Raw genomic sequence first — 13,097 nt, 5'->3', positions numbered from 1 at the left:
ATCAGGGTCTGTGTTGAAGAGGAGGAGGTGGAGGAGGATCAGGGTCTGTGTTGAAGAGGAGGAGGTGGAGGATGATCAGGGTCTGTGTTGAAGAGGAGGAGGTGGGGGATGATCAGGGTCTGTGTTGAAGAGGAGGAGGTGGAGGATGATCAGGGTCTGTGTTGAAGAGGAGGAGGTGGAGGATGATCAGGGTCTGTGTTGAAGAGGAGGAGGTGGAGGAGGATCAGGGTCTGTGTTGAAGAGGAGGTGGAGGATGATCAGGGTCTGTGTTGAAGAGGAGGTGGAGGAGGAGGATCAGGGTCTGTGTTGAAGAGGAGGAGGTGGAGGATGATCAGGGTCTGTGTTGAAGAGGAGGAGGTGGAGGAGGATCAGGGTCTGTGTTGAAGAGGAGGAGGTGGAGGATGATCAGGGTCTGTGTTGAAGAGGAGGAGGTGGAGGATGATCAGGGTCTGTGTTGAAGAGGAGGAGGTGGAGGAGGATCATAGTCTGTGTTGAAGAGGAGGAGGTGGAGGATGATCAGGGTCTGTGTTGAAGAGGAGGAGGTGGAGGAGGATCATGGTCTGTGTTGAAGAGGAGGAGGTGGAGGATGATCAGGGTCTGTGTTGAAGAGGAGGAGGTGGAGGATGATCAGGGTCTGTGTTGAAGAGGAGGAGGTGGAGGATGATCAGAGTCTGTGTTGAAGAGGAGGAGGTGGAGGATGATCAGGGTCTGTGTTGAAGAGGAGGAGGTGGAGGATGATCAGGGTCTGTGTTGAAGAGGAGGAGGTGGAGAATGATCAGGGTCTGTGTTGAAGAGGAGGAGGTGGAGGAGGATCAGGGTCTGTGTTGAAGAGGAGGAGGTGGAGGATGATCAGGGTCTGTGTTGAAGAGGAGGAGGATCAGGGTCTGTGTTGAAGAGGAGGAGGTGGAGGATGATCAGAGCCTGTGTTGAAGAGGAGGAGGTGGATGATGATCAGGGTCTGTGTTGAAGAGGAGGAGGTGGAGGATGATCAGGGTCTGTGTTGAAGAGGAGGAGGTGGAGGATGATCAGGGTCTGTGTTGAAGAGGAGGAGGTGGAGGATGATCAGGGTCTGTGTTGAAGAGGAGGAGGTGGAGGATGATCAGGGTCTGTGTTGAAGAGGAGGAGGTGGAGGAGGATCAGGGTCTGTGTTGAAGAGGAGGAGGTGGAGGAGGATCAGGGTCTGTGTTGAAGAGGAGGAGGTGGAGGAGGATCAGGGTCTGTGTTGAAGAGGAGGAGGTGGAGGAGGATCATAGTCTGTGTTGAAGAGGAGGAGGTGGAGGAGGATCAGGGTCTGTGTTGAAGAGGAGGAGGTGGAGGATGATCAGGGTCTGTGTTGAAGAGGAGGAGGTGGAGGAGGATCAGGGTCTGTGTTGAAGAGGAGGAGGTGGAGGATGATCAGGGTCTGTGTTGAAGAGGAGGAGTTGGAGGATGATCAGGGTCTGTGTTGAAGAGGAGGAGGTGGAGGATGATCAGGGTCTGTGTTGAAGAGGAGGAGGTGGAGGATGATCAGGGTCTGTGTTGAAGAGGAGGAGGTGGAGGATGATCAGGGTCTGTGTTGAAGAGGAGGAGGTGGAGGATGATCAGGGTCTGTGTTGAAGAGGAGGAGGTGGAGGATGATCAGGGTCTGTGTTGAAGAGGAGGAGGTGGAGGAGGATCAGGGTCTGTGTTGAAGAGGAGGAGGTGGAGGATGATCAGGGTCTGTGTTGAAGAGGAGGAGGTGGAGGATGATCAGGGTCTGTGTTGAAGAGGAGGAGGTGGAGGAGGATCAGGGTCTGTGTTGAAGAGGAGGAGGTGGAGGATGATCAGGGTCTGTGTTGAAGAGGAGGAGGATCAGGGTCTGTGTTGAAGAGGAGGAGGTGGAGGATGATCAGAGCCTGTGTTGAAGAGGAGGAGGTGGATGATGATCAGGGTCTGTGTTGAAGAGGAGGAGGTGGAGGATGATCAGAGTCTGTGTTGAAGAGGAGGAGGTGGAGGATGATCAGGGTCTGTGTTGATGAGGAGGAGGTGGAGGATGATCAGGGTCTGTGTTGAAGAGGAGGAGGTGGAGGATGATCAGGGTCTGTGTTGAAGAGGAGGAGGTGGAGGAGGATCAGGGTCTGTGTTGAAGAGGAGGAGGTGGAGGAGGATCAGGGTCTATGTTGAAGAGGAGGAGGTGGAGGAGGATCAGGGTCTGTGTTGAAGAGGAGGAGGTGGAGGAGGATCATAGTCTGTGTTGAAGAGGAGGAGGTGGAGGAGGATCAGGGTCTGTGTTCAAGAGGAGGAGGTGGAGGATGATCAGGGTCTGTGTTGAAGAGGAGGAGGTGGAGGAGGATCAGGGTCTGTGTTGAAGAGGAGGAGGTGGAGGATGATCAGGGTCTGTGTTGAAGAGGAGGAGGTGGAGGAGGATCATAGTCTGTGTTGAAGAGGAGGAGGTGGAGGAGGATCAGGGTCTGTGTTGAAGAGGAGGAGGTGGAGGATGATCAGGGCCTGTGTTGAAGAGGAGGAGGTGGAGGATGATCAGGGTCTGTGTTGAAGAGGAGGAGGTGGAGGAGGATCATAGTCTGTGTTGAAGAGGAGGAGGTGGAGGAGGATCATAGTCTGTGTTGAAGAGGAGGAGGTGGAGGAGGATCAGGGTCTGTGTTGAAGAGGAGGAGGTGGAGGATGATCAGGGTCTGTGTTGAAGAGGAGGAGGTGGAGGATGATCAGGGTCTGTGTTGAAGAGGAGGAGGTGGAGGATGATCAGGGTCTGTGTTGAAGAGGAGGAGGTGGAGGATGATCAGGGTCTGTGTTGAAGAGGAGGAGGTGGAGGAGGATCAGGGTCTGTGTTGAAGAGGAGGAGGTGGAGGATGATCAGGGTCTGTGTTGAAGAGGAGGAGGTGGAGGAGGATCATAGTCTGTGTTGAAGAGGAGGAGGTGGAGGATGATCAGGGTTTGTGTTGAAGAGGAGGAGGTGGAGGATGATCAGGGTCTGTGTTGAAGAGGAGGAGGTGGAGGATGATCAGGGTCTGTGTTGAAGAGGAGGAGGTGGAGGAAGATCAGGGCCTGTGTTGAAGAGGAGGAGGTGGAGGATGATCAGGGAGTGTGTTGAAGAGGAGGAGGTGGAGGAGGATCAGGGTCTGTGTTGAAGAGGAGGAGGTGGAGGAGGATCAGGGTCTGTGTTGAAGAGGAGGAGGTGGAGGTGGAGGATGATCAGGGTCTGTGTTGAAGAGGAGGAGGTGGAGGATGATCAGGGTCTGTGTTGAAGAGGAGGAGGTGGAGGATGATCAGGGTCTGTGTTGAAGAGGAGGAGGTGGAGGTGGAGGAGGATCAGGGTCTGTGTTGAAGAGGAGGAGGTGGAGGATGATCAGGGTCTGTGTTGAAGAGGAGGAGGTGGAGGATGATCAGGGTCTGTGTTGAAGAGGAGGAGGTGGAGGATGATCAGGGCCTGTGTTGAAGAGGAGGAGGTGGAGGAGGATCAGGGTCTGTGTTGAAGAGGAGGAGGTGGAGGATGATCAGGGTCTGTGTTGAAGAGGAGGAGGTGGAGGATGATCAGGGACTGTGTTGAAGAGGAGGAGGTGGAGGAGGATCAGGGTCTGTGTTGAAGAGGAGGAGGTGGAGGATGATCAGGGTCTGTGTTGAAGAGGAGGAGGTGGAGGATGATCAGGGTCTGTGTTGAAGAGGAGGAGGTGGAGGATGATCAGGGTCTGTGTTGAAGAGGAGGAGGTGGAGGATGATCAGGGTCTGTGTTGAAGAGGAGGAGGTGGAGGATGATCAGAGTCTGTGTTGAAGAGGAGGAGGTGGAGGATGATCAGGGTCTGTGTTGAAGAGGAGGAGGAGGTGGAGGATGATCAGGGTCTGTGTTGAAGAGGAGGAGGTGGAGGATGATCAGGGTCTGTGTTGAAGAGGAGGAGGAGGTGGAGGATGATCAGGGTCTGTGTTGAAGGAGGAGGTGGAGGATGATCAGGGTCTGTGTTGAAGAGGAGGAGGAGGTGGAGGATGATCAGGGTCTGTGTTGAAGGAGGAGGTGGAGGATGATCAGGGTCTGTGTTGAAGAGGAGGAGGTGGAGGAGGATCAGGGTCTGTGTTGAAGAGGAGGAGGTGGAGGATGATCAGGGTCTGTGTTGAAGAGGAGGAGGTGGAGGATGATCAGGGTCTGTGTTGAAGAGGAGGAGGTAGAGGAGGATCAGAGTCTGTGTTGAAGAGGAGGAGGTGGAGGAGGATCAGGGTCTGTGTTGAAGAGGAGGAGGTGGAGGAGGATCAGGGTCTGTGTTGAAGAGGAGGAGGTGGAGGATGATCAGGGTCTGTGTTGAAGAGGAGGAGGTGGAGGATGATCAGGGTCTGTGTTGAAGAGGAGGAGGTGGAGGATGATCAGGGTCTGTGTTGAAGAGGAGGAGGTGGAGGATGATCAGGGCCTGTGTTGAAGAGGAGGAGGTGGAGGATGATCAGGGTCTGTGTTGAAGAGGAGGAGGTGGAGGATGATCAGGGTCTGTGTTGAAGAGGAGGAGGTGGAGGATGATCAGGGTCTGTGTTGAAGAGGAGGAGGTGGAGGATGATCAGGGTCTGTGTTGAAGAGGAGGAGGTGGAGGATGATCAGGGTCTGTGTTGAAGAGGAGGAGGTGGAGGATGATCAGGGTCTGTGTTGAAGAGGAGGAGGTGGAGGATGATCAGGGTCTGTGTTGAAGAGGAGGAGGTGGAGGATGATCAGGGTCTGTGTTGAAGAGGAGGAGGTGGAGGAGGATCAGGGTCTGTGTTGAAGAGGAGGAGGTGGAGGATGATCAGGGTCTGTGTTGAAGAGGAGGAGGTGGAGGATGATCAGGGTCTGTGTTGAAGAGGAGGAGGTGGAGGATGATCAGGGTCTGTGTTGAAGAGGAGGAGGTGGAGGATGATCAGGGTCTGTGTTGAAGAGGAGGAGGTGGAGGATGATCAGGGTCTGTGTTGAAGAGGAGGAGGTGGAGGATGATCAGGGTCTGTGTTGAAGAGGAGGAGGTGGAGGAGGATCAGGGTCTGTGTTGAAGAGGAGGAGGTGGAGGATGATCAGGGTCTGTGTTGAAGAGGAGGAGGTGGAGGAGGATCAGGGTCTGTGTTGAAGAGGAGGAGGTGGACGAGGATCAGGGTCTGTGTTGAAGAGGAGGAGGTGGAGGATGATCAGGGCCTGTGTTGAAGAGGAGGAGGTGGAGGATGATCAGGGTCTGTGTTGAAGAGGAGGAGGTGGAGGATGATCAGGGCCTGTGTTGAAGAGGAGGAGGTGGAGGATGATCAGGGTCTGTGTTGAAGAGGAGGAGGTGGACGAGGATCAGGGTCTGTGTTGAAGAGGAGGAGGTGGAGGATGATCAGGGCCTGTGTTGAAGAGGAGGAGGTGGAGGATGATCAGGGTCTGTGTTGAAGAGGAGGAGGTGGAGGAGGATCAGGGTCTGTGTTGAAGAGGAGGAGGTGGAGGATGATCAGGGTCTGTGTTGAAGAGGAGGAGGTGGAGGATGATCAGAGTCTGTGTTGAAGAGGAGGAGGTGGAGGAGGATCAGGGTCTGTGTTGAAGAGGAGGAGGAGGAGGATGATCAGGGTCTGTGTTGAAGAGGAGGAGGTGGAGGAGGATCAGGGTCTGTGTTGAAGAGGAGGAGGTGGAGGATGATCAGAGTCTGTGTTGAAGAGGAGGAGGTGGAGGATGATCAGGGTCTGTGTTGAAGAGGAGGAGGTGGAGGATGATCAGGGCCTGTGTTGAAGAGGAGGAGGTGGAGGATGATCAGGGTCTGTGTTGAAGAGGAGGAGGTGGAGGATGATCAGGGTCTGTGTTGAAGAGGAGGAGGTGGAGGATGATCAGGGTCTGTGTTGAAGAGGAGGTGGTGGAGGATGATCAGGGTCTGTGTTGAAGAGGAGGAGGTGGAGGATGATCAGAGTCTGTGTTGAAGAGGAGGAGGTGGAGGATGATCAGAGTCTGTGTTGAAGGAGGAGGTGGAGGATGATCAGAGTCTGTGTTGAAGAGGAGGAGGTGGAGGATGATCAGGGTCTGTGTTGAAGAGGAGGAGGTGGAGGATGATCAGGGTCTGTGTTGAAGAGGAGGAGGTGGAGGATGATCAGGGTCTGTGTTGAAGAGGAGTAGGTGGAGGAGGATCAGGGTCTGTGTTGAAGAGGAGGAGGTGGAGGAGGATCAGGGTCTGTGTTGAAGAGGAGGAGGTGGAGGAGGATCAGGGTCAGTGTTGAAGAGGAGGAGGTGGAGGATGATCAGGGCCTGTGTTGAAGAGGAGGAGGTGGAGGATGATCAGGGTCTGTGTTGAAGAGGAGGAGGTGGAGGATGATCAGGGCCTGTGTTGAAGAGGAGGAGGTGGAGGATGATCAGGGTCTGTGTTGAAGAGGGGGAGGTGGAGGAGGATCAGGGTCTGTGTTGAAGAGGAGGAGGTGGAGGATGATCAGGGTCTGTGTTGAAGAGGAGGAGGTGGAGGATGATCAGGGCCTGTGTTGAAGAGGAGGAGGTGGAGGATGATCAGGGTCTGTGTTGAAGAGGAGGAGGTGGAGGATGATCAGGGACTGTGTTGAAGAGGAGGAGGTGGAGGAGGATCAGGGTCTGTGTTGAAGAGGAGGAGGTGGAGGATGATCAGGGTCTGTGTTGAAGAGGAGGAGGTGGAGGATGATCAGGGTCTGTGTTGAAGAGGAGGAGGTGGAGGAGGATCAGAGTCTGTGTTGAAGAGGAGGAGGTGGAGGATGATCAGGGTCTGTGTTGAAGAGGAGGAGGTGGAGGATGATCAGGGCCTGTGTTGAAGAGGAGGAGGTGGAGGATGATCAGGGTCTGTGTTGAAGAGGAGGAGGAGGTGGAGGATGATCAGGGTCTGTGTTGAAGAGGAGGAGGTGGAGGAGGATCAGGGTCTGTGTTGAAGAGGAGGAGGTGGAGGATGATCAGAGTCTGTGTTGAAGAGGAGGAGGTGGAGGATGATCAGGGTCTGTGTTGAAGAGGAGGAGGTGGAGGAGGATCAGGGTCTGTGTTGAAGAGGAGGAGGTGGAGGATGATCAGGGTCTGTGTTGAAGAGGAGGAGGTGGAGGAGGATCAGGGTCTGTGTTGAAGAGGAGGAGGTGGAGGAGGATCAGGGTCTGTGTTGAAGAGGAGGAGGTGGAGGATGATCAGGGTCTGTGTTGAAGAGGAGTAGGTGGAGGAGGATCAGGGTCTGTGTTGAAGAGGAGGAGGTGGAGGAGGATCAGGGTCTGTGTTGAAGAGGAGGAGGTGGAGGAGGATCAGGGTCTGTGTTGAAGAGGAGGAGGTGGAGGAGGATCAGAGTCTGTGTTGAAGAGGAGGAGGTGGAGGATGATCAGGCCTGTGTTGAAGAGGAGGAGGTGGAGGAGGATCAGGGTCTGTGTTGAAGAGGAGGAGGTGGAGGATGATCAGAGTCTGTGTTGAAGAGGAGGAGGTGGAGGATGATCAGGGCCTGTGTTGAAGAGGAGGAGGTGGAGGATGATCAGGGTCTGTGTTGAAGAGGAGGAGGTGGAGGATGATCAGGGTCTGTGTTGAAGAGGAGGAGGAGGTGGAGGATGATCAGGGTCTGTGTTGAAGAGGAGGAGGAGGTGGAGGATCAGGGTCTGTGTTGAAGAGGAGGAGGTGGAGGATGATCAGGGTCTGTGTTGAAGAGGAGGAGGTGGAGGATGATCAGGGTCTGTGTTGAAGAGGAGGAGGAGGTGGAGGATGATCAGGGCCTGTGTTGAAGAGGAGGAGGAGGTGGAGGATCAGGGTCTGTGTTGAAGAGGAGGAGGTGGAGGATGATCAGGGCCTGTGTTGAAGAGGAGGAGGTGGAGGATGATCAGGGTCTGTGTTGAAGAGGAGGAGGAGGTGGAGGATCAGGGTCTGTGTTGAAGAGGAGGAGGTGGAGGATGATCAGGGCCTGTGTTGAAGAGGAGGAGGTGGAGGATGATCAGGGTCTGTGTTGAAGAGGAGGAGGTGGAGGATGATCAGGGTCTGTGTTGAAGAGGAGGAGGTGGAGGTGGATCAGGGTCTGTGTTGAAGAGGAGGAGGTGGAGGATTATCAGGGTCTGTGTTGAAGAGGAGGAGGTGGAGGAGGATCAGGGTCTGTGGTGAAGAGGAGGAGGTGGAGGATGATCAGAGTCTGTGTTGAAGAGGAGGAGGTGGAGGATGATCAGGGTCTGTGTTGAAGAGGAGGAGGTGGAGGATGATCAGGGCCTGTGTTGAAGAGGAGGAGGTGGAGGATGATCAGGGTCTGTGTTGAAGAGGAGGAGGTGGAGGAGGATCAGGGTCTGTGTTGAAGAGGAGGAGGTGGAGGAGGATCAGGGTCTGTGTTGAAGAGGAGGAGGTGGAGGATGATCAGGGCCTGTGTTGAAGAGGAGGAGGTGGAGGATGATCAGGGTCTGTGTTGAAGAGGAGGAGGTGGAGGATGATCAGGGTCTGTGTTGAAGAGGAGGAGGTGGAGGTGGATCAGGGTCTGTGTTGAAGAGGAGGAGGTGGAGGATTATCAGGGTCTGTGTTGAAGAGGAGGAGGTGGAGGAGGATCAGGGTCTGTGGTGAAGAGGAGGAGGTGGAGGATGATCAGAGTCTGTGTTGAAGAGGAGGAGGTGGAGGATGATCAGGGTCTGTGTTGAAGAGGAGGAGGTGGAGGATGATCAGGGCCTGTGTTGAAGAGGAGGAGGTGGAGGATGATCAGGGTCTGTGTTGAAGAGGAGGAGGTGGAGGAGGATCAGGGCCTGTGTTGAAGAGGAGGAGGTGGAGGATGATCAGAGTCAGTGTTGAAGAGGAGGAGGTGGAGGATGATCAGGGCCTGTGTTGAAGAGGAGGAGGTGGAGGAGGATCAGGGCCTGTGTTGAAGAGGAGGAGGTGGAGGATGATCAGGGTCTGTGTTGAAGAGGAGGAGGTGGAGGAGGATCAGGGCCTGTGTTGAAGAGGAGGAGGTGGAGGATGATCAGGGTCTGTGTTGAAGAGGAGGAGGTGGAGGAGGATCAGGGTCTGTGTTGAAGAGGAGGAGGTGGAGGATGATCAGGGTCTGTGTTGAAGAGGAGGAGGTGGAGGATGATCAGGGTCTGTGTTGAAGAGGAGGAGGTGGAGGATGATCAGGGTCTGTGTTGAAGAGGAGGAGGTGGAGGAGGATCAGAGTCTGTGTTGAAGAGGAGGAGGTGGAGGATGATCAGGGTCTGTGTTGAAGAGGAGGAGGTGGAGGAGGATCAGGGTCTGTGTTGAAGAGGAGGAGGTGGAGGATGATCAGGGCCTGTGTTGAAGAGGAGGAGGTGGAGGATGAACAGGGTCTGTGTTGAAGAGGAGGAGGTGGAGGAGGATCAGGGTCTGTGTTGAAGAGGAGGAGGTGGAGGATGATCAGAGTCTGTGTTGAAGAGGAGGAGGAGGTGGAGGATGATCAGGGTCTGTGTTGAAGAGGAGGAGGTGGAGGAGGATCAGGGCCTGTGTTGAAGAGGAGGAGGTGGAGGATGATCAGGGTCTGTGTTGAAGAGGAGGAGGTGGAGGATGATCAGGGTCTGTGTTGAAGAGGAGGAGGTGGAGGAGGATCAGGGTCTGTGTTGAAGAGGAGGAGGTGGAGGATGATCAGAGTCTGTGTTGAAGAGGAGGAGGAGGTGGAGGATGATCAGGGTCTGTGTTGAAGAGGAGGAGGTGGAGGAGGATCAGGGCCTGTGTTGAAGAGGAGGAGGTGGAGGATGATCAGGGTCTGTGTTGAAGAGGAGGAGGTGGAGGATGATCAGGGTCTGTGTTGAAGAGGAGGAGGTGGAGGATGATCAGAGTCTGTGTTGAAGAGGAGGAGGTGGAGGAGGATCAGGGCCTGTGTTGAAGAGGAGGAGGTGGAGGATGATCAGGGTCTGTGTTGAAGAGGAGGAGGTGGAGGATGATCAGGGTCTGTGTTGAAGAGGAGGAGGTGGAGGATGATCAGGGTCTGTGTTGAAGAGGAGGAGGTGGAGGATGATCAGGGTCTGTGTTGAAGAGGAGGAGGTGGAGGAGGATCAGGGCCTGTGTTGAAGAGGAGGAGGTGGAGGAGGATCAGGGTCTGTGTTGAAGAGGAGGAGGTGGAGGATGATCAGGGCCTGTGTTGAAGAGGAGGAGGTGGAGGATGATCAGGGCCTGTGTTGAAGAGGAGGAGGTGGAGGATGATCAGGGTCTGTGTTGAAGAGGAGGAGGTGGAGGATGATCAGGGTCTGTGTTGAAGAGGAGGAGGTGGAGGATGATCAGGGCCTGTGTTGAAGAGGAGGAGGTGTAGGATGATCAGGGTCTGTGTTGAAGAGGAGGAGGTGGAGGATGATCAGGGTCTGTGTTGAAGAGGAGGAGGTGGAGGAGGATCAGGGTCTGTGTTGAAGAGGAGGAGGTGGAGGATGATCAGGGTCTGTGTTGAAGAGGAGGAGGTGGAGGATGATCAGGGTCTGTGTTGAAGAGGAGGAGGTGGAGGATGATCAGGGTCTGTGTTGAAGAGGAGGAGGTGGAGGATGATCAGGGTCTGTGTTGAAGAGGAGGAGGAGGAGGATGATCAGGGCCTGTGTTGAAGAGGAGGAGGTGGAGGATGATCAGGGTCTGTGTTGAAGAGGAGGAGGTGGAGGAGGATCAGGGCCTGTGTTGAAGAGGAGGAGGTGGAGGAGGATCAGGGTCTGTGTTGAAGAGGAGGAGGTGGAGGAGGATCAGGGTCTGTGTTGAAGAGGAGGAGGTGGAGGATGATCAGGGTCTGTGTTGAAGAGGAGGAGGTGGAGGATGATCAGGGTCTGTGTTGAAGAGGAGGAGGTGGAGGATGATCAGGGTCTGTGTTGAAGAGGAGGAGGATCAGGGTCTGTGTTGAAGAGGAGGAGGTGGAGGATGATCAGGGTCTGTGTTGAAGAGGAGGAGGTGGAGGAGGATCAGGGTCTGTGTTGAAGAGGAGGAGGTGGAGGATGATCAGGGTCTGTGTTGAAGAGGAGGAGGTGGAGGAGGATCAGGGTCTGTGTTGAAGAGGAGGAGGTGGAGGAGGATCAGGGTCTGTGTTGAAGAGGAGGAGGTGGAGGAGGATCAGGGTCTGTGTTGAAGAGGAGGAGGAGGAGGATGATCAGGGTCTGTGTTGAAGAGGAGGAGGTGGAGGATGATCAGGGCCTGTGTTGAAGAGGAGGAGGTGGAGGATGATCAGAGTCTGTGTTGAAGAGGAGGAGGTGGAGGATGATCAGGGCCTGTGTTGAAGAGGATCAGGTGGAGGATGATCAGGGTCTGTGTTGAAGAGGAGGAGGTGGAGGAGGATCAGGGTCTGTGTTGAAGAGGAGGAGGTGGAGGATGATCAGGGTCTGTGTTGAGGAGGAGGAGGTGGAGTATGGGGGTCTGTGTTGGAGTGGAGGAGGTGGAGTATGGGGGTCTGTGTTGGAGTGGAGGAGGTGGAGGAGTATGGGGGTCTGTGTTGGAGTGGAGGAGGAGGGGGAGTATGGGGGTCTGTGTTGGAGTGGAGGAGGAGGGAGTATGGGGGTCTGTGTTGGAGTGGAGGAGGTGGAGGAGTATGGGGGTCTGTGTTGGAGTGGAGGAGGGGGAGTATGGGGGTCTGTGTTGGAGTGGAGGAGGAGGGAGTATGGGGGTTCTGTGTTGGAGTGGAGGAGGTGGGGGAGTATGGGGGTCTGTGTTGGAGTGGAGGAGGTGGGGGAGTATGGGGGTCTGTGTTGAAGAGGCGGAGGTGGGGGAGTATGGGGGTCTGTGTTGGAGTGGAGGAGGAGGGAGTATGGGGGTCTGTGTTGGAGTGGAGGAGGTGGAGGAGTATGGGGGTCTGTGTTGGAGTGGAGGAGGGGGAGTATGGGGGTCTGTGTTGGAGTGGAGGAGGAGGGAGTATGGGGGTCTGTGTTGGAGTGCAGGAGGAGGGGGAGTATGGGGGTCTGTGTTGGAGTGCAGGAGGAGGGGGAGTATGGGGGTCTGTGTTGGAGTGGAGGAGGTGGAGTATGGGGGTCTGTGTTGGAGTGGAGGAGGAGGGGGAGTATGGGGGTCTGTGTTGGAGTGGAGGAGGAGGGGGAGTATGGGGGTCTGTGTTGGAGTGGAGGAGGGGGAGTATGGGGGTCTGTGTTGGAGTGGAGGAGGAGGGGGAGTATGGGGGTCTGTGTTGGAGTGGAGGAGGTGGGGGAGTATGGGGGTCTGTGTTGGAGTGGAGGAGGGGGAGTATGGGGGTCTGTGTTGGAGTAGAGGAGGTGGGGGAGTATGGGGGTCTGTGTTGGAGTGGAGGAGGGGGAGTATGGGGGTCTGTGTTGGAGTAGAGGAGGTGGGGGAGTATGGGGGTCTGCGTTGGAGTGGAGGATGAGGGAGTATGGGGGTCTGTGTTGGAGTGGAGGAGGTGGGGGAGTATGGGGGTCTGTGTTGGAGTGGAGGAGGTGGAGTATGGGGGTCTGTGTTGGAGTGGAGGAGGAGGGGGAGTATGGGGGTCTGTGTTGGAGTGGAGGAGGTGGGGGAGTATGGGGGTCTGTGTTGGAGTGGAGGAGGGGGAGTATGGGGGTCTGTGTTGGAGTGGAGGAGGAGGGGGAGTATGGGGGTCTGTGTTGGAGTGGAGGAGGTGGGGGAGTATGGGGGTCTGTGTTGGAGTGGAGGAGGTGGGGGAGTATGGGGGTCTGTGTTGGAGTGGAGGAGGTGGGGGAGTATGGGAGTCTGTGTTGGAGTGGAGGAGGTGGGGGAGTATGGGGGTCTGTGTTGGAGTGGAGGAGGTGGAGTATGGGGGTCTGTGTTGGAGTGGAGGAGGAGGTGGAGTATGGGGGTCTGTGTTGGAGTGGAGGAGGTGGGGGAGTATGGGGGTCTGTGTTGGAGTGGAGGAGGTGGGGGACTATGGGGGTCTGTGTTGGAGTGGAGGAGGAGGGGGAGTATGGGGGTCTGTGTTGGAGTGGAGGAGGAGGGAGTATGGGGGTCTGTGTTGGAGTGGAGGAGGGGGAGTATGGGGGTCTGTGTTGGAGTGGAGGAGGTGGAGGAGTATGGGGGTCTGTGTTGGAGTGGAGGAGGAGGGGGAGTATGGGGGTCTGTGTTGGAGTGGAGGAGGAGGGAGTATGGGGGTCTGTGTTGGAGTGGAGGAGGTGGAGGAGTATGGGGGTCTGTGTTGGAGTGGAGGAGGGGGAGTATGGGGGTCTGTGTTGGAGTGGAGAAGGAGGGAGTATGGGGGTTCTGTGTTGGAGTGGAGGAGGTGGGGGAGTATGGGGGTCTGTGTTGGAGTGGAGGAGGTGGGGGAGTATGGGGGTCTGTGTTG

The sequence above is a fragment of the Heptranchias perlo genome, chromosome 12 (assembly GCF_035084215.1).
Source record: "Heptranchias perlo isolate sHepPer1 chromosome 12, sHepPer1.hap1, whole genome shotgun sequence".
In the NCBI taxonomy this organism is placed as follows: domain Eukaryota; kingdom Metazoa; phylum Chordata; class Chondrichthyes; order Hexanchiformes; family Hexanchidae; genus Heptranchias; species Heptranchias perlo.
This window is presented reverse-complemented; position numbering follows the sequence as displayed.